Here is a 26,383-nt window from a genome sequence, read left to right on the forward strand (position 1 = left end):
GACAGAGCTAAATCTGGGAAATTCATCAAGGTTGTGTGAAAAGTTTGGGATTATTTACACAGTAGTTGATTATATGCATATTTGTTTCAGCTATAGTTGTCTTTGGATATTAAATATATTGTATACTATATTTACATATAATATTTACAGACTTTTAACACATTCAAATTATACAAAGACTGTAGGATAGGTCATATTAATAGAAAGAAGACAAGGACAAATTTAAAGGTCATGGGAGGCTATTGAAAATAAATATTTGCCTTACTTTAACCAGGTAAAACACCTAAGATCAGTTATAATCCAGATAATTGTCCTGAATACTTCCATGTAAGGCTTCCTTAAAACGATTTTCATAATTCCTCTTTTAAGAACACACAAAACATACTTTAATTGCAGTCATAAGGTTCTTGTTGATAATAATGACAATGGTACCTGTTGGACTGATCTTTACACATCTTGTTATCTTGGGTGAGAGGTTGTGTAGGGTGACCATATTTCCAAACCCAAAAACCAGGACATCTTAGCCCTTGCCCCTAATTGTAGAATAGTTCTTGTGCTTTTTTATGTCAGTATGATCCTCAATGTCCAACCTGCAAAAAAAGAAGTCCGCTTTCGAAACATCTGAAGAAAAAAACACTTCCTTTCAGCATTTTAATACCATAATAGGTTAAACATTTTCAATAATATCATAAAGAAATGTCCCTAACATGAACACATTCATCAAAAGCTGTAGGTGAACCGCATTTCTACTAGCTCCAAAATCTCTGCAGACCTGGGTTTTTCACCATACATAGACAGAAATTTTGAAAGAGTTTAGCAAAAGAGTATGTGTTACAAAATGAAGAAGTGAAGCAGGCCTATTATGTTCATAACTCGATGTGATTTAAAGTTTGATGTCTTTATCATAAAACTGAGACATTTTATGCATTACAAGAAATGTTTGCATGAGACTGGTATAACCTAACAAAAAACTAGACGTGTGGTCACACTAAGGGTTTTGTTTAAGTTTAAAAAAATGTTTATCATGAACATATGGGTAATCAAAAATTACGTTCATGATAAACAATCAAATGTACACATCGAATAAAACCTTTGATGAAAAATATTCACAAAACGTCATTCATATACCTTATTAACTTGCATGTATTCAATTGATGATTGGAAGGTTACTAAAACTTAATTCAGACAGTTGTTGTTCAAGTAGACTTTGAAAACCTAGTTGTAATTGTCATCAGATTACCCCTAGTCTTCTGTCAGGAAGATCACTTTGCACATTTGGACAGTGAAACCACATTTGTAAATAGTGCAAATAAGGCAAATAAAAATCTGGTTAAACATCACCACAGTTCACAAGCAATTTGCAAAATTTCTCAAAGTTTTTGCAGCTGTAAAGTATAAATTTCACAATGCTGCTCCTTCTACAAGTGTTTAATAAAAATTAGCACATTATATTTAAAACTTAAATCCTGTACTGTCTTCTCTGGAGAACTTGTAAGTGTTCAAAACAAATTAAAAGACTGAAGAAACTGTCACACAAGGTATAAACCTAGTTGAGACAAGAATGTATAAATAAAGTACACCATTTACTTTAATACAATTTTGGTTCATAAGTTGAATATTTTTGTACTGTGCAAAATTTAATATTAATATAAATCTCTTTCAAAGGAACTTTAACTTGTGAAGTCCTAATATAGTAACAGATGATTTTACAATGAAATGGTTAAGGTTTGAATAACTTACCATATTGTTTATAGAGATACCATATTGTGTATCTTCTTCCCTCAACTAGTCTTAATAATTCTACCATTTTGAAAATAATGTTCTTATCTGTATGTTAATGATCTTGATGGATTTAAGATCCACAAAGAGATACATATCTTAAAAGCATTGCTTTTAATTTGCTTAAGTAACTCATGAAACAAGACATATTTTTTAAGATTTTTTTTTACTTTATATATTTGTTTGTTCTTTAAGGGTTAAAAATAAAGTAAAGGAATACCATATAAACATATAACAGCTTTTGGAAGTTTACAAAATAGAAAATACTGAAGTGAATGTTTTGTTGAATTTCATACAAAGCTGAACAAGGGGGTATCTAAGCCACCCATCTATAATTTAGAATTTATGGACTAAAGGGAAGGAATCTAGTCAACCCCACCCACATCCAGCCAACCATCCATAATTTAGAATTGATAGACTGGAAGGAAGGAATCTTATCAATAACACCCACAACCAACTTTTGAACTAGTTTGTTATCAATGCATTGAAATAATATCAGTGACTCTAGTGCAAACTTATGCCAAGTCTGTAGAAAATTCATGTCATTTTTTGGATTTTTTTTATTTTAAAATAACAAGGTAAATAATCTCTATATGACGATTAATGTTATTTTACATTACAGTATTTATAGTGAATGTTCTGAAGGATTCATTTTTTTTCTCTCTTCTTTTGATGTGAACCAGTGACTATACCTGTGAGTTTAATGTAGTGAACAATTTGGTAAGGTATGATAACATATTTCACACTAAGAAGTTCACTGTTCATACTAATGAAAGACTTGTGATTGTAAGATGTTCTCTTACACTTATATTGGTGTGTACTACACTGAATAAGATGAAGTGTGTCTTAAATCATGAATTTTACAAGTTTAGTAATTTTGTTTTGTTTTTTATCACAGAACATTTTGTAAATGGCATAAATGTATATGATTGACACACTTGCAATTTCAAGGATAAGTTCCACCTGGTGGTGATTAAAGGTAAATTTAGAACAAAGTAATGGAGCTTCTAATTTAGAATAAATTAGTGACTCCTTAATTTTGTAGCTAATGGGCATGGTAAGACATCTATAGAATGTAGGTTTAGAGCTCTAGGTGATTAAGGTATGTAATGACTGAACAAATATCTTGCAAAAGCAACTTCTGTACACATGACCTGTTTCTCTTCCAGGTGGAGATCCTTTTTGATTAATATCTATTCTGTTGGCTGGAGCAGTTGATAACTTTCATAACTGACATTTGTGTTCATGGATTACCATCTGTTATAAAATGTTGTACTTTGATTAGCATGGGTGGGATGGTGTTTTTTCCACATTTCTTTCTGGATAGTTCTGATGCTCCCAGTTGATGTTCCTTTATTTCTCAATTCAACTAAGTTTAAGGACTATCCATGTCTTGAATTGCCCTTAATCTGAACACATCTTCATAACCCACATTCATGATTATTTTTCATGGCTATTACATACTTTCCTAAATGTGACAAGGTTTTGGTGGCATCAAACTACATATGAAATACCAAATAATGTTGAAATGTAGCTTTGTTGCTGCTGTACTGTTGGAATTTTATATCAGCTGTAGTTGTTGTATGAGATATTCATTTGCTTATTCAAAATTAGTTTAATATAACATACTGAAGCATTTGTATATTACTAAAAAATATAAAATGTGACAGTATTAAATCATTACACATGAACATTTTCAATATATCAGTAAAAGTAGAAATGTTTTATTGCTCATTTTATGTGAAAGCATAATTTAGTATTGGATGAATCAGGTAGGATCACACATATTATGAAGACTTAAAAGCTTGTTTGTTAGAATCTTTTAAAGAATCCTATCTAATAAAAGTACAACTATACCAAGAAATGATCAAATGAAATTTATTTAATACTTTATACTTTTAGCACATATATGCATTTAAATTGGTTGGTTGAATGGGTTTGCATTTTATGGCACAAAGCAACTAAGCTATCTGTGCTGCATTTAAATTAACAAATGTAAATGTATTCCTCATTTTGTTTTTAGATTGGTCAATAACCATTGTAATGAAAATATTTCAGATAAAATGCTAACTCTATAAAGAATTCATTCTTTATTTGTTGTTTTTCAGAATTTTTTTATACAACATACTTACAATTTTGACACATTCCTGTGGCAAATAAAATATGCATGATTCCAGTTATGCATATTAATAAATAATTTGAATACATGAATAAAATTCCTTTGTATCTTTTCTGAATAAAAGGTTTCAGCAATATCCTTAGCATAATTGCTGTTTTGGAGGATTTGGAATCGTATATTACTGTGGCATCATTTAAACGTGCCATTATATCTGTGATCTGCTATTACAGATAAAAGATATAGAAAAGTAAGGATGGAAAATATTTTTCATAAAGAAAGCCAACCAATTCTACTTTGGAACTTGAAAACAGAAGGCTCAAGAAAGACGCTTATCTTTAACTGTTTATATATATACAGGGTGGCCTGTAAGTCCCTACCCATCCATATGTTGTTATGTTATATTCAATTATGATGATGATGAGTTGAAGGTAGCTGTTACCATGGCATTTGGAACAATAACTCCTGCTATGTTGAGGAAAATGTCTCACAGAACATGGCGTCGCATAATATTATACAGCGAGAATGAGGGACAGCACACAGATACACTGGATACATAAGATATATGAATGGGTAGGGACATACGGGCCACTCTGTATACATACTCACACCCAAGATTACATACATAAAGTTTGATTACAATTTTAGTATTACCAATTTTCAGCTTTGCTTTGCAATTGTAATGCCTATGCCTTTCAAATTGAGGGTCCAGACACAAAAAACTTGTGGATGAATTTTAAATTTATGAAAACTTAACACTTTCCAACACTGTATATATATTTCTGATAGATACCTCGTCTCATATGAAAGCTTTATCGTTCAGTGCTGCTCTCTGTGTGCAAGAATGTTTTTGATAACTACTAGTCTTGAAACTCCCACCTACTCCATGTTTCAACGTGGTTCAGCTGGGTTGTAGCATATGGCAACACTCCACCAACAAGAGCATGACATTCTTTTCTACCATAGCTGGTCCCAAGGAAAAAAGGCATCAGAAGCAGCGAAGAAAGGTGGAAAGTGCAAGTTGAGGCATGCTCGCAGGATGTGAGGGGCCATTTGACCCCTAATTTCGGAAAAAAACATATCCTCTCAGAGAGAGATTGAAGGAAAGGGGGGGGAGAAAAGGAAGAAATATGGATCGGATAGAGAGAGACAGAAAAATCACCGTAAGAATATCAAGATTAAGATTTGACTTTTATATTTTCTGCACTTGTTTCCTTTTCATTGGAACGCGAACGAATACATGTCAGTAAACAATTGGACAGTGGATCAAGCGAGATGATGCAATAAGCAATGTAATTCTGTGTCAATTATTTTTCTTTTACGTCTCGTTATGGTTGAATAATGAATATATAGAATATTTTTCCTGTTTTTCTAATTAATATTTATAAGATAGATGTATAAAAAACATACGAACAAATAGGTTTATCTGTTATTATAATTAATATTTATGTTGTGATAAAGTGTTTCAGAAGAAAAAGTTTTTAAAGTTTTTGTATTTTAATTAGATAATATATTTTTCTTAATTGTATTATTAAATGCTTATTGTGATCTAAAATGTACTTATATTTTGTGAATAATTTAATAAAATTTAAAACATTAATTTTTGGCCATTATTTTGCGTATTTTAGTATGGCCAAGGCACAGAGGTTCAGGTGGATCATTTGAAAAATGAATATAAGAAATTTTTTTGAAAGATTACACTAGTCATTTTCATTTCATTATTGTTCTTCCCCATGTTTTCGACTAATCAGTTTTTACCTTTTTCTGTTCTAGACCGTTTTCTTAATAAGTACAAAGTTGCTGGGGGAAAGACATGCAAGTGATCGTCACAAAGTTAAATGTTTAGCATGTGAAAAAGTCACGGACAGTGACCACAGAAACAGACATATTCAAAGCTGTAACAGTGATATGTTGATGACCGGTAGAAGTCCAAAGTTCTCTGAAATAGTATCAAAATCGCAAAAGAAGATTCTTTGACATACAATACTGTGCAAAAGTATTAGAACAAAAAAACATTTTGCCATTATTTCTATTTTATGGGGTTAATTCTTCAATGCCATTACAGAATGTAAATTTCGACATTTATGGTAATGATTCACCGATCCTCGTTGACAAGTGAATAAGTCATGTTAAGAATGCTTATTATTTAGACTTCCCATATATTTGTACCAAGGGCATGTCATAAGGGTTCTCCTTGAATGAACATATTGATCAAATTTAGGGTCTGGTATAACTGATATGTTACCCTGTTCAGTGTTATAACTATATAGAAAGAAGCTAACAAGGAACTAGCATAGGTAACTGTTTCTACTAGAATAAAGCAGTTTAACAGCACTTCGTAAATAAACCACAAGAAAAAATAGTGTTTAACATTATATATTGAGTTTCGTCATGCCACGCCCCAAAAGTGTGGAGAAATATCAATAGAGCAGAGAGTTAGCATAAAATCTTTACGTGATTCTAGTTGGACTCTCCGACAACTTGCTACAGACTTGAAATGCTCCACAAACACTCTCAAGCACACCATAGATGAGATTAAGACAGGTACCTTTGAAATTAGGAAATGAAAAGACAGAACAGCTAAACTTAATTACACTAATCTTAAGTATCTTCGTTTATGCAGCCTTTGGAGCAGAAGGAAAATTGCCACTGATCCCAAACACGAGATACCCAACCACGCACGAAACGCATGTGAAGTATCAAGATCTACAATATCAAGAAGACTCAAAGAGAACAGAATATGTAGTTGTGTAGCAATTTAAAGACCTTTACTTCGATCACCAAATACTGTCAAGAGACTGAAACTTGATTACCTACTGTGTTCACTGTAGGAAATGGAACCCCAAATTTTAATATTGTAAAATCACTGTTGTTTGCCCTTCCTCAGAGGAGGAATAAAAGTAGTTTCAAATAACTGTTACATTAGTATCTTTAGAAACAATCCTGGCCTCATTATGCAACTTTTAATTTAGTCCTTCTGACTTATAACAACCACCATTAAAACTTTATCATCCGTGGTTTTCCTGAAGACGCTCATAGGCGTAAACATGTTACGAAATTTGGGAAGTCATGTCTTTCACTTTATCCCTGGAATCAGCATTAAATATCGAAATTCAAAATTTCATCTTAAGTACAGTTATAATGAATACCATTCCTTATAGTTGTGGTGATATTAAGTAAAATATAAAACTAAAGTAACTTAAACGTAAATTAACATCGCAATGAACACAAAATCGCAAATAAATCACGTATTAGACTAATAAACTTAACTATAAATAAATAAAATTATTATTTGCTTTTGAGTTATAAATAAATGGACAATTCTATTAATTGATGAACTTCGAAGTTAACATTTGAATAAAAAAATAGATAAAATTAATAACTTACTTTAGGAAATTTTAACATAGAAAATCAATCGCTTGCTAAAATGTACTACTTGTACTTTGTTCTTCAAAAAATAATGTTTTTCATTCGAAAGAATTATGAACGCAACAAATTCTTTGTTTCCAGGAGATGATGGCAGTTGCTGTAAAGACAGGTAAACTTGAGTTTGATGAGGCCAACTCCAAAAATGCGTATATTAAAGGAACAAGTTTTTTTATCTCTGTTAACTTTGCTCTTATGCACCTGATTTTTAACTCATACAGATTCAGCTTCTTCACTACCTTCAGTTCTGACATGTTGCAGTTCATCACTTGTATTAAAACCTGCTCCGCATCTCACTTGAAAACTCTATCATTATTAAATGGCTTGTAACCTGAAATGTCAAAATAATTATTCTATCGATATTCTTCAAATGTGATTAAAAGTTTAATTAACTCCCATTACATCACAGTCTTCCATTTAAACTAATGCCCTGAACTCAATTAATTTAATCCTAGAACTCCTGATATTATGATAATATGAGCAATATTTATCCTTGATCCTACTAAGTTTATCTGTAAACCTAAGGTAATTATCCTTCAAGTTAGTTTTTAATTTATTATGCCTTCAATATACTTTGTTCAAACCCTTCGTTTTTCTAGATATTCTGTCAAACTGTATATTCGCAATTCTCCAAAGTTTTTCACCTGCATTCAGCAGCTTTGATGAGTATGTTTAGTTTTCCTAAACACCGTACTTCTTAACCTGTTTTAGTAAAACCTATTTGTAACATAAAATTACCCTTACTTTAAACATTTTTCTACAGTTTTAACCAGCTCACTTTGCTCTAAGCATTTCCCTAATAACTCTTCAGTTAAGCCTTAAATCCTTCCAGGTAATTCATTATTCCATTTAGCCTGATAGACAACCATAGTACTTCGGTATGCAGCAGTAATGCTTTATACGAACTTCCCATTTCGCCACACAGAGTATTAAAAAGACTTGTCCTCGAGGGTTATGATTTAATAAAATTAATAATTTTTACTGCTTCATGAAAGATTTTCTTAAGTGAAACTGGCTTTTTTTTTTTTTTTTTTATACCGTGAGTGCGTGGTGGTGAAGAATGCAATGACTACTAGTACAGTTTGGTGCCACTGCCTTGATTTATGCTGAGGCGCCAGCAGTTTTACCTACCATTGCTTTTGCACCACCAGTGCAAATGTCAACACAGTTGTTTCAGAATTAACCATGATATACAAAAATGTTATTCAACACATGGAATATTTCAACACCAGTTATGTTTGTTGGCAAGAATTCACATAAAAGATGGTTAGTTTATGCTGATACCGAACGGATACAAGCAAAACAGCAAGTTCAGCCACGTTTGCAGATTCGTCCATTTGTAAGGTAGAAGGACAATCCTGCAGGAGAGATATTAACTCAGTCTTCATGTTTGCAGCTCATTCTTTAATTCGACGAGATACTGTATAGTTGGAAAGTGGCAATTCTGTAATTTCTTTTACTGATTTTTCATCCAGTATGCATTCAACAATATCAACTGTACAAGAATTTATTAGTCTCTCAGCTATTGTGTGCGCTTCTCCAGCCAATGCAATATGATAACTTACCCTGTAAGATACTTCTGTGGTGTTATCATTTTAGTTTGAAAAGCTGTAACAAATAATTTTTGGATTTTAAAGAGCTGATCACGTCTACGTTTAAAATATTCAGTTCCTTTTTCTTTAAACTCTGAATGATTAGTCTGAAAACGATGCCGCAACTTAACTGACACCATACTATTTGAAAATGTTCTTTTGCATAAGACACAATCAGGTAAATTATTAACAACTATAAAGCCGATGGAAAGATAGATTTCGTCATATTTTAGTTTCTTATTTACAGTTTCGCCAAGTTTCTTTGAAGTAGATTTCTCTCCTCCATAAGACAAAGAACTCTCTGATATTTCAGTTTCATCATTTTCAGTATCTCTGGACATAGACGGTGCAACAGTGGGTCGAGAAAGCGAATCTTCCAATCTCCCTTTTTAAGCCAACGATCCATTCTTAAATATAAGAAAAACATTTTATTAATAAATTTTATTTTATTTTAGAATAAAATATAATTAAATTATAAAATAATAAAATTGTAGACAAATTTAAAAATTAGAAAAGTTTTCAATTAAAAATATTGTAAAATAAGACAACAAAGTGTACTTATTTTTCAAAGACTCACTCTTGATCCGAGGGTCGCGAGGTCGAATCTCCGCCACTCCAAACATGATCGCCATTTCAGCCGTGAGGGCGTTATGATTTTCAGTCAATCCCATTATTCGTTGGTAAAAGAGTAGCCGAAGAACTGGCGGTGGGTGGTGATGACTGCCTTCCCTCTAGTCTTACACTGCAAAATTAGGAACGGCTAGCGCAGATAGCCTTCGTGTAGCGTTGCGCGAAATTCAAAAACAAAATCGTTCTCTCACTCGGTTCAAAACGTACAAAAACGTTTCATTGAAACAATTATATTATGAAGTTAGTTTTGACCTAGAAGACCCCCTCAAGCGATTTCGGGACCCACTAGGGGTCATTGGACCACATTTTGAGAAACGCTGGACTAACCTATAGCTGAGTTGGTAGAGAAGGGTCTCGTATCCGATACTGAGCTGAGAAAGAAATAAAAAATTACCACATATGTACATTTTCGTGAGATTCCATTAAAATCAACACAGAAAATTTGTACTTTTGAGCAGTCAAACGTACATTTCATAAAGAAGAAAAAAAATAGTTCTACCATTTTTTTCCATTGAGTTTCACAACTCTTTCAAGTGTTCAGTAAGTTGCGTCTACACAATTTCCACCGCGTAACACGGGTTACCGCGGGAAGTAGTATAGAGGGTGTTTTTGTACTTTGTTTAAATTCGCGTAAAGCTTCACGAAGGCTTTCGATATAACGTTATTTGGAAGTTATAGACCAGAGGTTGGCAGCTCCGTGGCCAGTGGATAGCACAATTGTGGCCAGCTCGAGTTTAGGAATCAATTTTTTCCATCATTTTTTTTTATCGCAAATTTGGCAATCAGCAACTGCACTGCCTCAGGTCATTGCTGATGTCGCGCACTTCATCACTGTCACAGACTCCGCCCAATTTGTAACTTCAGTCTGGTTTGGATGTTTGTTTTTTGTTGTTTTTCTTAATTTCGCGCAAAGCTACTCGAGGGCTATGTGCGCTAGCCGTCCCTAATTTAGCAGAGTAAAACTAGAGGGAAGGCAGCTAGTCATCACCACCCACCGCTAACTTTTGGGCTACTCTTTTACCAACGAATAGTGGGATTAATCAAAACATTATAACGCCCCCATGACTGAAAGGACGAGCACGTTTGGTGCGATGGGGAAGAAGTTTGTTATTGAGTGTGCGTTGTTTTGCATGCGCTTGCACACATATTTTTATTGTGCAACTTTCAAGTGTTTAAACATACTTTGCTTTTAACCTCATAATATGAATAAGTGGAATTCGAAAACGAAAAAATCTAGATGATGGTGAACACTCAGAAAATAAAGATAATTTAACTGATTCTGACATTACTGCCGAGAAGAAAATGGCGCGTGACTGGAAAAACGTGAAACGAGAATGTAATGAAAGTTGGGAGTTGAAATTTGCAGTGATTGAAGCAAATAATAAGTCAGTGTGTCTTTTGTGTAACCAAGTTTTAAGGCATAATAAAGTATACACCCTTGAGCAACAGTTTAACAATTTTCACAACGAATTTGATGTAAAATATTCAGTTGATAGCAAAAGTCGTATGAATGAAATTAGCCGTCTGAAAGCACAACTTTATGAACAAAAGGAAGGCCTAAAAAGACTTTTATCATCAATAGAACTAGTTGCGTCAGGTAGCTATAAAGTAGCTTGGATTCTAGCTCAAAAAATAATTTTCTGATGCTGAACTAGTAAAAAAAATATTCATTGTGGTCATTGAAACTCTTTTGGAGAATTATGATTCAAAAATAAAAGACGATATACTTCAAAATGTAAATAATTTGCAATTAAATCGAGTAACAATTGTCCGCAGGATGCTAGAATAAGCGAAAGATATAGAAAATCAGTTGCTTGAACAACTAAAATACTGTTTGTATTTTTTTAGCACTAGATAAGTCAACGGATGGGCCCGGCATGGCCAGGTGGTTAAGGCATTCGACTCGTAATCCGAGGGTCGCGGGTTCGAATGTCAGTCACAACAAACATGCTCGCCCTTTTAGCCGTTGGAGCAATATAATAAGACGATGATCAATCCCACTATTTGTTGGTAAAAAAGTAGCCCAAGTGTTGGCAGTGGGTGGTGATGACTAGCTACCTTTCCTCTAGTCTTACACTAGTAAATTAGTGACGGTTAGCGCAGATAGCCCTTTAGTAGCTTTACGCAAAATTCAAAAACAAATAGTCAAAATATGTTAGTAACACTGCACAGTTGATATTTTGGGTTCAATATGTAACTTCAGATCTTCAAATGAGGGAAGAAATGCTTGGCCTTTGTGGATTACGAGATCGAATATGTGAAAAAAAATCTTTGAAAATTTTCTTGAAATATCAAAAAATTCAATCTGAATTTCAAAAACCTGGTTTCCTTCACAAGAGACGGGGGCCCGCATGGCCAAGCATGTTAAGGCGTGGGACTCGTAATCTGAGGGTTAGAGGTTCGCATCCCTGTCGCGCCAAACATGCTCGCCCTTTCAGCCGTGGGGGCGTTATAATGTGACGGTCAATACCACTTTTCGTTGGTAAAAGAGTAGCCCAAGAGTTGGTGGTGGGTGGTGATGACTAGCTGCCTTCCCTCTAGTCTTACGCTGCTAAATTAAAGACGGCTAGCACAGATAGCCCTCGAGTAGCTTTGTGCGAATTTCAAAAACAAACAAACAAACACAAGAGACGATGCTCCCGCCATGACTGGGGCGAAATTGAGATTTGTTTCTCTTTTAAAGCAGCATTTAATTGAAAATAATGTGAAGTTCACGCTACCATCTTTCCATTGCATTTTACATCAGGAAAATGTATGTGCTCAGATGTCTGAAAGTGATGAATTGGAAAATGTAATGGACATTGTTGTAAAAGTTGTGAATTATATTAGAAGTGGAAGATCACTTATCCATCAACAGTTTGTTGAGTCTTTGAAGAAAAGCAGTGATTGTACTTTTGATGATCTTACTGATTATGCAAATGTAAGGTGGTTAAGTAGAGAAGTCTTGGAACAATCTACTTCCTTATTTCCTCAAATAAAAACGTATCTTGTCGAAAAAGGTAAGATTAAAAATTTCCCTGAAATTGAAACTTTATTATAGCAGTGTGATTTGCACTTTCTGTGCAAATGTTCTATCAGAGAGATGGGGTTCACAATTGTGATAAATGAGAGTCTTCCAAATTTAAAAATAGCAATTTCAAAATTATTTTCCATGTTTGAATCCACGTGGGTGTGTGAGTCAACATTTTCTACGCTAGATTTTCTTAAGTCTAGATACAAATCTCGTCTTACTGACATAAATTTAGAACCAACGTTATTTTCTTTAGCCATAGTTGTGACCACTATGAAAAATAAGTCCCCCACCCTGTTATAGACTAAAGAGAAGGCAGCTAGTCAACACCACTTACCAAAGACTGGGATTTTATCCTCACAACTGTTACGCCCCACAGCGAAGTAAAACATTCTTACTTTTATAATTTCGTGGCGAGCTGCAGAACTTTAGTTCTACAGCCCACCACGCTAATCGCTTGACAGCGTTTCGCTAGAAAGGACAGTTAAACCGAATATGTAAACTTAAAAACGTTCTTACGTTTCGTTCATAATGAAAACGAGTGGTTCGCTAGCAGCAAACATAAACAAATACTTAAATTTAAAAGTAAAGTAAAAGTTTATAAGTGTAACAAAGGAGGAAGAGGTCGAATAGCACCTGAACCTCCAGGGTACATATGATACCCAAACCCGAGAGAGAGTGTAACAAAGCTAAACCTTCCGTGAATCTTCAAGAACTTTAATTAACGCAAGGATGCCAACTGAAGAAACACCGTATTTCAGTAACTAAAACGTTCTGAATAAGAACGTAAAAGCAATATACTTAATTAACTTTTCTCGTTAGCAGGAAGATTTTTAGTTTTGATCTATGCAAGTAGCTTGCTTTGATTAACATTAGTAACACTATCAATTAATAGGATGTTAGTAACCAGGAACGAATCGTATTCACATTCTTTTTAGCGGATGGAAAGTAGGACGTAGTGAAAAATATAAATGTAATGCAAATACAAGAATAACATAATTTGAAAAACACATTTTTCTAAATTCCTGTAAACAAACTTTCTCTCAGGGCCAGTGGCGCAACGGATAACGCGTCTGACTACGGATCAGAAGACTCCAGGTTCGAATCCTGGCTGGCTCGTGTATTAGAGCTCTTGTTTTGAAAGCCACGAGAGTGTTTCAAATTTTTAATTACATAAGGTCACCTTCTTTCCTTTTGTAGCGTATTTTATAAACTTATTTCATAATATTTTCTATTTAAATATAAAAGCTTTACAGATTAATTATAGTTACATCACATCCCTGTAATAAGAAAATTGTAAAAGTTAGTTGCTCTTATCTTAATATACTATAATATAAAGCAAACTTATGATAAATAATATCTAATAAGTATGTTTAAGTCATGATTATATTTGTTTGTTTACTTTTGAAGTTCGCGCAAAGCTACACGAGGGCTATCTGCGCTAGCCTTCCTTAATTTACTAGAGGGAAGGCAGGTAGTAGTCACCATCCACCACCAACTCTTGGGCTACTCTTTTACCAACGAAGAGTGGGATTGACCGAAACATTATAACGCCACCACGGCTGAAAGGGTGAACATGTTTGATGTGACGAGGATTCGAACCCGCGAACCTCGGATTAAGAGCCGAGTGTCTTAACCACCTGGCCATGCCCGGCCGTCATGATTATGTTTATGACTCCATGGATGAATTTATTATATTGTGTTCAGTTGTGTAAAGTATATGATGATATCACATTAGTGGTGGCTAAACGTAGTTTTACTCTATTTTTATACACCATTTTAGTTATTTTTAATCTTTAATCCAGTAATTTCTCAATTACATTTAAATGCTTTAAAATTAGAGAACTAATTATTTTTACCGTAAAGTATTAATATAAGGTTTATTATATCTTTAGCGCTTCATTTTTAATGTTTTGGTGTTGATTGATCAAGAAATGAGGAAGGGTACAGTCCTGTAAAAAACTGTTTGGACAGGAGAACATTTTATCACTATTTTCATTTTATAGGTTCAATTCTTCCATGCCATTATATAATGTAAATTTCAACATTTATGGTAATACTTCATTTATCCTTGTTGACAACTGAATGATTCATGCTCAGAATACTTATTTAGATTTTCCATATATTTATACCAAGGGCATGTCATAAGGGTTCTCCTTGAATGAATAAACAGATTAAATTTAGGGTCTGGTATAACTGATATGGTACCCTATTCAGTGTTATAACTATTTTGAAAGAAGCTAGCAAAGAACTAGCATAGGTAGCTCTATAAACTAGAATAAAGTAGTTTAACAACACTTCATAAATAAACCACAAGAAAAAATAGTGTTTAACATTATATATAAAGTTTCGTCATGCTACATCCCAAAAAAGTGTGGAGAAATATCAGTATAGCAGAGTTTGCATAAAATCTTTGCATGATTCCGGTTGGACTCTCCGACAACTTGCTACAGACTTGAAATGCTCCACAAACACTCTCAAGCACACCATAGATCATGAGAATGAGACAGGTACATTTGAAATTAGGAAAGGAAGAGTCAGAACAAGTTAACTGAATTATACTAATGTTAAATATCTTCGTTCATGCAGCCTTTGGAGCTGAAGGAAGATTGCCACTGATCTCAAACACGAGATAAATGACCATGTATGAAATGACAGTGAAGTATCCAAATCTACAGTATCAAGACAACTCAAAGAGAATAGAATATGCAATTGTGTAGGATTTTGAAAACCATTACTTCAATCTCCAAATACTGTGAAGATGCTAAAAAAAAAAGTACAAAACATGACTGTTCATGATTGAAAGATGGCATTATGAACAGATGAGTCCAAATTTTAAATATTTGGTTCAAAGTGTAAATTGTACATCCAGCTGAAAAAAGGTAAAAGATAATTACCTCAACACTTATCATCTACCATGAAGCATAAAAGAGGCAGTATTCATAAATTATTAATTGAATATGACAAAAAAAGTAGTTACAGATAGATCAACAAAACAAAACATTCTCTGTTGTCTCATTTTCTAGCTCTAAACTATAAATTAATATCCTTTTGGTGGTTTTTTATTTCTTTGGTATGTGGTATATGTATAGGATGATCTTTTGTACTTTGTTGCAACTTTCTGTCTTATCACTAATGGCTCTGTTCTTTACAGTAATCTGAACTGATCTTGGCAGAATCCATGGCTATTCAACAAGTGAACTCTCCAATAGCAAGTCCTTCCGTGAAACTAGTGGTCACTTACAGAATAACTACATTGTCACAATAAGTCAGATCACAATTTCAGCTCATTTTAAATCTCTAAGAAATAAGCACACTTGGCACATTTAATAGAAATTAAAACACAAATTTTATTTCAGATACAAGAAAAAGAGCATACATACTTGTGTACACAAGTAGATGATTGCCTATATTGGATCATTGAATAGAATTTCAGCTTTTCTTCTTTAGATGTAAAAGTGTGTCAAATTAAGTCAGAGCAGATATTATCTGTTATAGAGAACAAGTACAAAAAGGCAACTAACATGAAACAATTTCAGTAGTTTTCTAAACCAAATTTTATGCTAAAACTTCGTAAAAATAGGATAGGTGATTTTTTTTTAAATTCCTTTGTTATAAAAGATGGTGGGAAACATGATATCCCTGCAAGTCACATTTTTCCCAACTTCTCTGTTTCAGGCTTGGCCCCAAGCCAACAATAAAAATAATTAAATGGAGAACTCATACAGGAAAACCCAGAAGACAGCTGTCTATTGAAGTTAACTCTCTTATCTTTACTCTGCACTGTGTTATTCACTTCTACACCCAAACAATTAGCTATAAACTGTACTGCTATATCAACCACTTTGTGAAATAGTTGACAGTGACTAGTATCTAGCAATAATGTCTTGCAATTCCAAGAAGTGGACCAGCAACACCCAGAGATATCATCTGTATATGCAACACCCAAATATCTCTAGGTGTTTGACTTGCTTTGGCTAGTTCTTTTTCCAAGTGGCATCTACTATTCTGTATTCACACCAATAGCAAATATTTTAAATTTAATGCAGCCAAAAGATCTAAGCTCAGGATTAGGCACTAAAAGCCACTTCATGAGTCCATCAATTATAGGGAGTTTCCTGTTTGAAATGTCTTGGTGAATTACCAAAGTCGTCTTTTACCACAATCTTAAACATTGGGAAGGGGTTAATCTCACTTATAAAGACCTGTGTCAGTTGGCATTTAATAGCACAAAGCATCGAGGCTATCTGTGCCAAACAGTGGGTGAAAGGGCAAACCAACCTTTGTAAAAGTAGGAATTGTTTTATTTCATTTTGAAAGTGAAACAATACTCTGAAAAACGTTAAAAAGGCAAAAAATATCAATAAAAATATACATAGTTAAAAGCAAACAAGGAAAAATGGTACATGCTAAAATATGGGATTTCTGTTTTTGTTTTTGGTGGTGGTGTTGAAATCCCAGAATAAGGTAAAATCTATATAGAATTAAAAACACCAATGGTTCATAAAAATCTAAAAGCACAGTCAAGATGTACAGTTTCACTGCCACCACTGGCAGGAGATACATGGTACAGCATCTTATAATGAAGATTGTCATTTCCAACTGATGTACTGTCAGACTGATGAAGAGAAATCTTCAGATCCACCACTGGGTACATGAGAGTAAGTAAAAGAACCATCACTGAATAGAGATATATTATGATCTCAGAACATATGCTCCACATAAAGACCCCTTCCATCATTGTTGGCATCATCCCAGTAGAGACTATGTCCAGTAAAATCACCCAAAAGGAAAATAGGAGATGACACTTAATCTAAAATAACATCTAGATATGACTGACTGCAAGTCTTTCCTGGAGACAGGTAGATGGAAGAAATAGTGATGGTATGACCCAAAGAGAGACAAATTTCCACAACCTCAATGGAGCAGCTAGTAGCACAAATATAGAGGACACATGCTGGGCGACCAGCAAATCCACACCACCATGGGTTTGACCATCACACAACCTGCTCTTCCTGTAGTGTGAAAACTGCTAAAAGGTGATGGCATCAGCAGAATGGAGGAAAGCTTTTTTTGACAAAAGACAGACTGGATGGTATGAATCAATCAGGACCTTAATGTCATCCCTGTAGTGGATAATGGCAGAGATCCCTTTGCAGCCACACTACTTCTCTTCAGAAGAAAGAGTTCTGCTGATCTCATGGATTCTGCATGAAATTGGTGAGTCTAGTGACTGTGTGCATGACCTTATAACAGTTTAGCACTTCAAGAGGGACCTGATCAGCCATAGAGGTAGGAACAGATACAGGAGTTGATGTGGACTTGTCAACTCCATTTTTCACAGAGGGCAAGTGAATATGAAGTTAAGAAGAAAAAGACTCTTCAGGAGGCACAGAAAGGTTGGTCTCCACAACCACTGAGGTGGTAGAATAAAGAGCAGCAGCTTATGTCTTTGCTGGCATGGAAAACAAAAGTTTACATGCCTCAAGATAGTGCATGTTGTTAACAGTCCTCAAGTGCTGTACTGCTTTTCCTTTGATTAACTTGGGATAAGAATGGGAATAAGAAGGGTAGAAATCACAGTTAATGCAGTGAGGCTCTTTGTCACACAGATCTGCCTTCTGGTCTTTGACATCACAATTAGCACTGCAAAAAAGCCACAAGAAGTGATCTAAGAGTGACAAAACCACTGGCATTGGAAACACCAAAAAGAGTTAGGGATATAGAGTCAAACCTTACAATGTAAGTAATCTGCCTTTACAGATGTAGGGGAATGTAGAGAAGTGAACATAAAATGAAATGAGAAAACTGGTAGATTAAAATACTCAATCTTTGCGAGTTGAGATATGCTGCATGACCAAACTCCTCCACTAGAGAGACCAGCAAGAATTTCTGACTCGGGGATGTTAAGAAAATCTTTCCCAGCAATAACTCCTCGAGATGTATTCAGAGTAGTATGGGAAGTAACCTGAATGCACAAATCCTCAAAAGCCTTAGACTTCAAAAGGATGATGATGTGTTCTGGTATTGAAGTTTCAACCAGAATGTGTACGGATCTTAATTTTTGAACAGATTTTGGAGAACCAGTGAGCCTTTCCAATCTTTTTGAATAAAAACTGACATCTGCCAAATGTACCTTTCAGATATTGAATGTAAAAATAAGGATATCAAAGTATGTTATCACTTGTAGCTTTGGACTGAGTATTAGAGACCTCCAAGCATAGTCACTTTCCAATCAATGGTTGTTTAACCTTAGCAGTGAATGGATAAGAGGTGTGAGAAACCCTGAAAAAGATAAAAATTAAATGTCCATTGACCCCACCTACCATGGAGCTATACAAGAAGATGTGCTACAGAGCTGAAACCAAAAGGCTCAACAGCAATATCAGGGTTTCATGGACACTATACCCAAATACCAGCATTAAACACAAGGCCCATAACACCTCTTGCAAACGTCAAATACTGGTATTCAGTTGTGCCTGGGGACCACCCTAAGGCTACCTGTCTACAGCAACTCAAGATCAAAATGGTGCAACAGGGTTGGACTGCTCAACCACCAGGATCCTCTTCTACATTTTATGAGTTGCCACACACAACAAAAAAGTGGGTGGATGTTCAGAAGCCAGAGAAGGTATACTGAAAATACAAAACTTTCCCTGGGAGGTCCCCCATCACATACAGGAATCCACCTCAAGGGGTAGAGACATGTAATGTTGGACAAAACCTCTCTCTTGCGAGTTCTCACTAATGCCTGGCTGAGATCCCACCAATGACATGGGCACTTGACAATAGTTATTTAAAAGGAATCTGACACCTGGACAGAATATTGATCCTTTGTTGAAGGTAGTTTTGTAGAAAGTAGTAGGATAACTAGTTACTCATGGTATTTCATTGTACTGTCCCACACAACTCGCAAACATCATCATAACAATGGCTGATGTCATGTGGTACCTTTCAGGGCATAAAACTTACAACCCTATGGTCCATGGTCTTTACCTTTGAGAGCCAATCACTATTGATGACCCTCACTTCCATTATTTTGAGATCAACCATGAGGTGCAAGGTTTCATTCACCAGTATTGATGCTCTAGAGATCAACAGGCCTTCTTGAGTCTATGACTGCAGGCTGTTTGATGTCAGGAACCTCCACAGCATGGACTACTTCTACATCCAGATTAATCTGATTTTAGTAAAAGCATTAAACACCTTTAACTCAACATATAAAGGAGTGGCTCATATATTCATTAACAACAACAACATAAAAGCCAAATATGGCCAGGTGGTTAGGGCTCTCAACTCATAATCTAAAAGTCGCAGGTTGAAAATCCCATTACATCAAACATGCTCACTCTTTCAGCCAGAGAAACATTACAATGTAACAGTCAATCTCACTATTCATTGATAAAAAAGTATATCGAGAGTTGGCGATAGGTAGTGATGACTACTTGCCTTCCGTCTAGTCTTACACTGCTAAATTATGGAGAGCTAATGCATACAGCCCTCAAGTAGCTTTACATGAAATTCAAAAACAAACAAAACAAAATTTTGCACAATAAATGCTATGGTTACAGCACCAAAATTTATCCTTAAATAAAAAAAAAATCTGTTTCTGGTAGTGCCAGATAAATCGACTTCCACACAGGTGTTAGATAGATTCACCTTATAATGATGGTATGATCAAACAAAAAATGTGTGTTGAAAGCTAAATTCGATAATACTAATGGGTTGTAAGCTGAAACAGAAATAGTCTAAATGCATTTATCAAAAATTAAAACCAACCTTACTCAAAAAATACAACATGTCTACTTGCATACACAAGTTGATAATCGTCTTAAAAATCTTTTAACAGAACTTTAGGTTTTCTCTCCATATAAAGCCATGTTAAGCTATTCAAGATAAACACCAACTGATGCTTGTTTTGTTTTACATTTTTGCAAAGCTACACAAAGATTACCTGTGCTAGCCAATCCTAATTTAGCAATGAAATACTAGAGGAAAGACAGCTAGTCATCACCACCCATTGCCAACTCTTGAGCTACTCTTCCACGACTGAAAGAGCAAGCATGTTAAGTGGAATATGGATTTGAATCCACAACCTTCAGATTGCAAACTAAAGTGCCCTAACCATTTGGCCAAGTTGGACCCAGTAAAGGTGAGAAACCATAAAATATTTCAATTTCAAAACAAAGCATGCATTTTTTTTATCTTATTATAGCATCAAAAGTAACTAATGATTATTGCACAGAATTTATTGAATGGAATGGGAAAAATATTTATTAAAAGGAAACTAGGATATGACCAACTTAATTATTAACCCCATGTGATACATCAAGTCCATAAATATATTTCATTGCTGATAAAAAAATATATTTTATCTGTTCATAGATAATATTCTATAAATAATGTAATACGAGGTATCTTGTTTCACCATCAATTTCCTAGATTAACATTTTACTTTTACACCTTTACAAGTCTAGATTTACTTTAAATGCTCATTTTTAACACTTATAATGTTATTAAGATGAAGCTTAAAGAAATCATTTATAAATGATATTTTATTACTAGCCTAACTCTTTTCGGAAATTAATGGAAAATACTTTTCAGTTATTTTCATTTAGTTGTGTTCTTTTTTTTATTTTAACTGCATCACATTTTCCACACTTCACAGTAAGTTATAATATTTACAGAATTGAAATCTGATGAGCAATTTGTTTTTTTATGCTATCAACTCTGAACCTTTGCATTTATCACATCTCAATGTATGATAGTCTTAGATAATGCTGAAACAAAATTAAAAGTAGTAAATAATGAGTCAGAGAAGTTCAACAATAAATCAACAAACTTATAATGATAAAAATCCATTTACAATACCTGTGTGGAAAGAGTTCAGATAACAAATTGTATAACTACGCTTAAAATTTAAAGTATTGCAGCAACTAAAGAATCCAACTGAACTGTTTATAAAACTACTGTAATAAACTCAAGAGAGAGAAACAGGGAAGGGCTAAAATAGATACATGGAGTTATGGAGTTCAAAGTCTTTATTCTTATGCACAGACAAGTTGTGCCTTGGCCTTAATTACCACAATATTTTCTGGTTCTAAAATAAAGTTGGAACAATATTGTTACCAAGGCAGAAGGAAGATAATGTTTTAAAAATATACAAAACTGCAGAGCTGTGTCTATCACACTTTCAATCAGATAAACATCATAGTGGTAATACAGTTTTCCACAATTCAACATTACCTATGTCAGTGATTATCCTCATTTTCCACATTCATCTCTGCAGAATCATTGTCTCATTTAAAGTATTCTGTTTAGATACAACTATCTGTTGAAGTACCACTTTAAATTTCCTTGTTTTGAAATAATATGTAAAGGACTTGGGTTCAAAAGTTAGTAATTAGTCTAATTTTCTTGGAGGGATAATAGAATGCGACATCCAAAAATTGATGGCTGTTTCTCTTGTTGGGCAATACAATTGTCAGGGGCAGTCTCTGCCTCAAAATTGATTCAAAGTTAAAAAAAGATCATAAGCATGATATACAATTAAAACTTTTGTAATACTAATCTTTTTTGATTTAAAGCCACTTTTGCCCCTGCAAGATTAATTTACATTTGAAAATTTGTTTTAACTTGTTTGAGGGGGATACCTTTAGACCTTTAGTTCTTCTATAGTAAACCCTCTAAATGTAACATGGAATTTTTCTTGTTTAACATTGTATTTAGTTTATACAATTTGAGTGTTACTTTTGCTGCATTTACTGAGAGTTGACAGTGAAAAACTACATAGTTGGATGTACTATAAGATTTTGAGATTGTTTTGCTTCCCCAAGTTTCTCTACTTTATAATACATTATATGATTTAATTCAGAAGAAAAATACAAAGGAAAAAGAAAAATCACTTTTTAGATATCAAAATTAATTCCTAACACCTTTGTTTTATGCTCCTATTAGTCATGGCCCTAGGCCAGCTAGTGTCCAGTTACTGGAATATTTAAGTTGCCACTGGCCAAAATATTTTCTTGCAATATCTGTATTAGTTATCACATTTAAAGTATAATTGTGGAGAACTTTGTTGCATCACTGTCTTTCAACAGAACTTGACATTCTGGAAAGTTAGTTTGTTTTCAAATTTTTCATGATGATGGTCAATGTTATCTGCACAGATAAATTGGATATTTTAGGAACTATTCTGGTTAATACAAGAGTACTGTTTTTATGTTAGCATTAAATGTCTTCCTTTTGATTCAAAGTGTAAAAAGTGTCTGAGTGTTTTTCTTTTTATGGTTGAGTTTTAGTTACTGATGTTATAGATACATATTTGGTAAACTTAATACCCCATTGGTTTCACTTTCACCAAGGAATACTACAATTTTAAGTATATTAATTTATAAGTATGTTTACATGTTCCTTTCAATAGTGCAATTCAGTTCAGAAATGAAAATATTCTCCAGTTTTAATGTTTGAATGACACAAATCAATCACAAAAGTAAATCCTACAACTGACTACTGAAACAAAAACATGATTATATAGCTCATACAAAAAGTAAAATAAGTGAACACAGAAACAGAGCTTCAAACTAAAATGTAAAAAAGTAGATAAATTTGAGATAAAACTTAATATTGATGGTTGTACTTTGGTAGTGTTCCAAGGTGCAATTTACACCTAACAGAGAATTATTAAATCTGCAAACCAGAGGGTTAAAAAAATTTGTATTCCAAATGTAACATAAATATGACTCCAGAAAAAAATGAGAGAACTGAAATGTTCCACCAGAAATACATTTTAACTGTATTTGATAGTAATATTACAACACTCTTAGTCTGAAGAAGTCACTAAGAAATTTGAAATACAATTCCAGATATGACAAAGCAAGTCAATTGTGACAACTGTGAATAAGCCTGACAAGTAAGCTTTGTTTCAGAGATTATGTGACAAATTCAAAGCCATACTTGACTTTTAATAATGCATTGCTACCTGTAACTCCTGTCTTAGCTGACACACCTAAACAGAATTTGCAACTCTTCTATCTCCCCAACATAGTTACCAAGCCAGTAAGTTGTCCATGCTGGACTGAGTCATAACTAACAATAATACATAAAATACATGGACATATCTTTGGATCTGAGTTACAATACATGTGAAATCCATAAGAATTAGCATGATTTTCCCCTGCAAATATTAAAAGAAACTGTAGTTTGAATCTTTATCCCATACAATTTCAAAACAGAATGGCATGATATAAGTTATTTCTTTGAAATTTGTAAAACCAAGCTTTTGTAGGCTGATTATATTCATCAGTGTTTTGTTAAAAACAAAAGAACACACAAGTATATCAAAGTCGAAAACAATTATGTGAAAATGTGGTTATTAGTTAATCCTTGCCAATTTCAATTATATCAAACTTACTTCACCTTTCTTACCCAACCACATACAAATGTTTATACTTTTACTACTGCATATGTAAATCAACCAAAAGGGTGAGTGTAGTTATCACAACTTAATGTTTCATTACTTATATAGCATTGAAATTAAATCTCTAAGTGTGTTCTACACATTATGTGGATAATTGCAGCTAGTGGATTTAAACATGAACTTGATCATCCCATTTACCATTACTACCACAAAATTAGGAAACTACATCTGTGAAATCTTTAGGAAGTTGTATTGGAACTTTTGTGAGTAACTGCATCATGAAATAAAGTTAAGAACCCTTTTTGAAAGTAAGTTTTTACTCACTCAGAGTACTATTTTAAATTTCCCTGTGCATGCTAAAATTTCAGTTGCTCAGTAGTAACTGGTTCTAACTTCTCCCTACAAACTGTATACTTTTCTACTAATCCAAGTATACTACTAATTAGTCTTTCTCTCACATTTGTTCTATTAGTTCTACTAGTTCATCTATATTCTCTATTGCTCCAGTAGATATAATAGTCAACTTTTCTGCTCTACTGGTCTGGTAACTACAATAATCAATCAAAAGGCTTTCCTAGTCTAGTAGTAGGGCCTACCGCTTAACTTGTACGTTTCATTTTCATGTAATTAATACCTACACAAGTCAAATAACTCACAAAAAAGCACTTTCAAAATTTTTTAAACTTCCTCAATTTTAGTAATATGGTGTGATATAAACTTAAATATGATGTTAGTGCTTTTTATATGTTTCATTACACTGACATCAAATCAAGCACTTGAAATTATAGGGAAGACATACAATATATGAAATTAGTTCTTAATCTATACATAATATATTTTAAACTTCTGCAAGATGCATTAACTATTAAGAGGAGGTAACTTAATATAAATACTGTTCAGCCTTTGTTTTCAAAGTCAAAATATCAACACTTAAAGTTACAAAAGTAATACAACTTCAGCAGACAAACCTTTCCAATATTTTCCAAGCCTTACAATGGTAATATTTTTAAAGGCAATCAACTATGAATCTTCCTTGTACTTTCTAGGTTGGCAAATAACTTATTTTCTCAACTTCTGTTGCCTTTATAAATGCAAACATTGAAAATACAAGGTAAGTTTCATAAAGCTAATACATTTGACAAGCAATTATTAAGGGACAAAAACAATAGCTGTATTCATTGTTGCCTTTTAAGTAAAGTCACTAATTTTCTTTGATTTAAAATCATGATAAAAAGCATAATCCTTGATTTTTAACATTAATCAGTGGAATAATAAAAGTCTTTAACAACCTGAAAATGTCCACTATTCTCCAACATACAACCATACTCAGAATCAAAGATAAAAATTTGTAACAACTCTTTACAAGTTACTTAATATTTCAATAATATTTAAGGAGGCTTATATGTTACCCAGCTTTACTTTAATTAAAAATAGAAAAACAAATAAAGTTTTTATAAATGATATACTGATTGATTATTTTATTGATAGAAATTAAATTTTAAAATTTACCTTTGCAGCTAAATCACAATCAGGTTTATGACTTTTTTCTTTTTTTACCATTTCCATACCTATTCAACAAATAATAAATTTTGTGAAACAAAAGGCAGAAAATTCCTGGTGAGAGTAATTACAATTGTTTTCTGTGTTGAACAAAACATCGGAAACGGGGGGGACTACATTTGTAGATATTTTATATCGTGCAACTAAAAATTACTATACTGTTTAGACTAATAAAATAATACTAACCAAATATTTATTAGAATATACAGAAATGCAATTACTGTTACTTTATAACGTGGACTTGGCGTAACCCTCTGCTTTGAATTCTCAACTTCTAATCCGAAGGATGAGAGTTCTAATACTCATCGATTAACATGCTAATCAACCGCGTGTAACATGTATTGGTTTATATAAAATATTAGCCGATCGCAAACTAATTGGAAATAAATTCATAACGGTTATGTTATACACTAAACTTTCCTATATTTTGATTAACTCGTAGAAGAAATTCGATTTTTAAAGTTATACGTATAAGCCTAAAAATTTGTTTTAAATCACGTGCTAAAATTTAATATGAAAATTAATTTATTTAGAACAAATTGAATAGTACAGTACATCCACTAACATGGGTTAATTATATCGACAACTAATATCACCTGTGGAATGTTTCTCACATACCAGCAAACATTTTCATGTTTAAACTTCATATGGCACTTGTTCTTATCAACTATTGTTGGCAAAAATTCGTTATTTTATTTTCAATTTCGTAATAGACAATTTGTAAATTTGGTTTGAAACAATATCAAATTTATGGAAAATATGCATAAAAAACAAACAAAATAGGACTGTCAGAATCTGTTTGCTGTATAACATTATTGAGATGTTAATATTGTTCAACAAATACTGTTTTA

At 33.4% G+C, this 26,383-nt stretch overlaps 1 long non-coding RNA gene and 1 other non-coding gene across 9 annotated transcripts; one reads left to right on the plus strand and one right to left on the minus strand.

Annotated features, from left to right (window-relative positions):
• Positions 1 to 96: 96 nt before the first annotated feature.
• LOC143248301 (uncharacterized) lies at positions 97 to 26,243 on the minus strand. 8 transcript variants are annotated; one of them, XR_013026907.1, is made up of 3 exons: positions 25,719 to 26,243; positions 25,482 to 25,540; positions 97 to 590 (listed from the first exon to the last, which is right to left on the minus strand). It is a non-coding gene; the product is annotated as an uncharacterized LOC143248301 (long non-coding RNA). The 8 variants fall into 8 exon arrangements; XR_013026911.1 differs by having other exon boundaries at positions 26,151 to 26,215; XR_013026890.1 differs by lacking the exons at positions 25,482 to 25,540; positions 25,719 to 26,243 and adding exons at positions 9,159 to 9,320; positions 25,262 to 25,464.
• Positions 13,600 to 13,672, plus strand: TRNAR-ACG (transfer RNA arginine (anticodon ACG)). Its single transcript has one exon. It is a non-coding gene; the product is annotated as a tRNA-Arg (tRNA).
• Positions 26,244 to 26,383: the final 140 nt, after the last annotated feature.

The sequence above is a fragment of the Tachypleus tridentatus genome, chromosome 1, assembly GCF_004210375.1.
Source record: "Tachypleus tridentatus isolate NWPU-2018 chromosome 1, ASM421037v1, whole genome shotgun sequence".
NCBI classification, from domain to species: domain Eukaryota; kingdom Metazoa; phylum Arthropoda; class Merostomata; order Xiphosura; family Limulidae; genus Tachypleus; species Tachypleus tridentatus.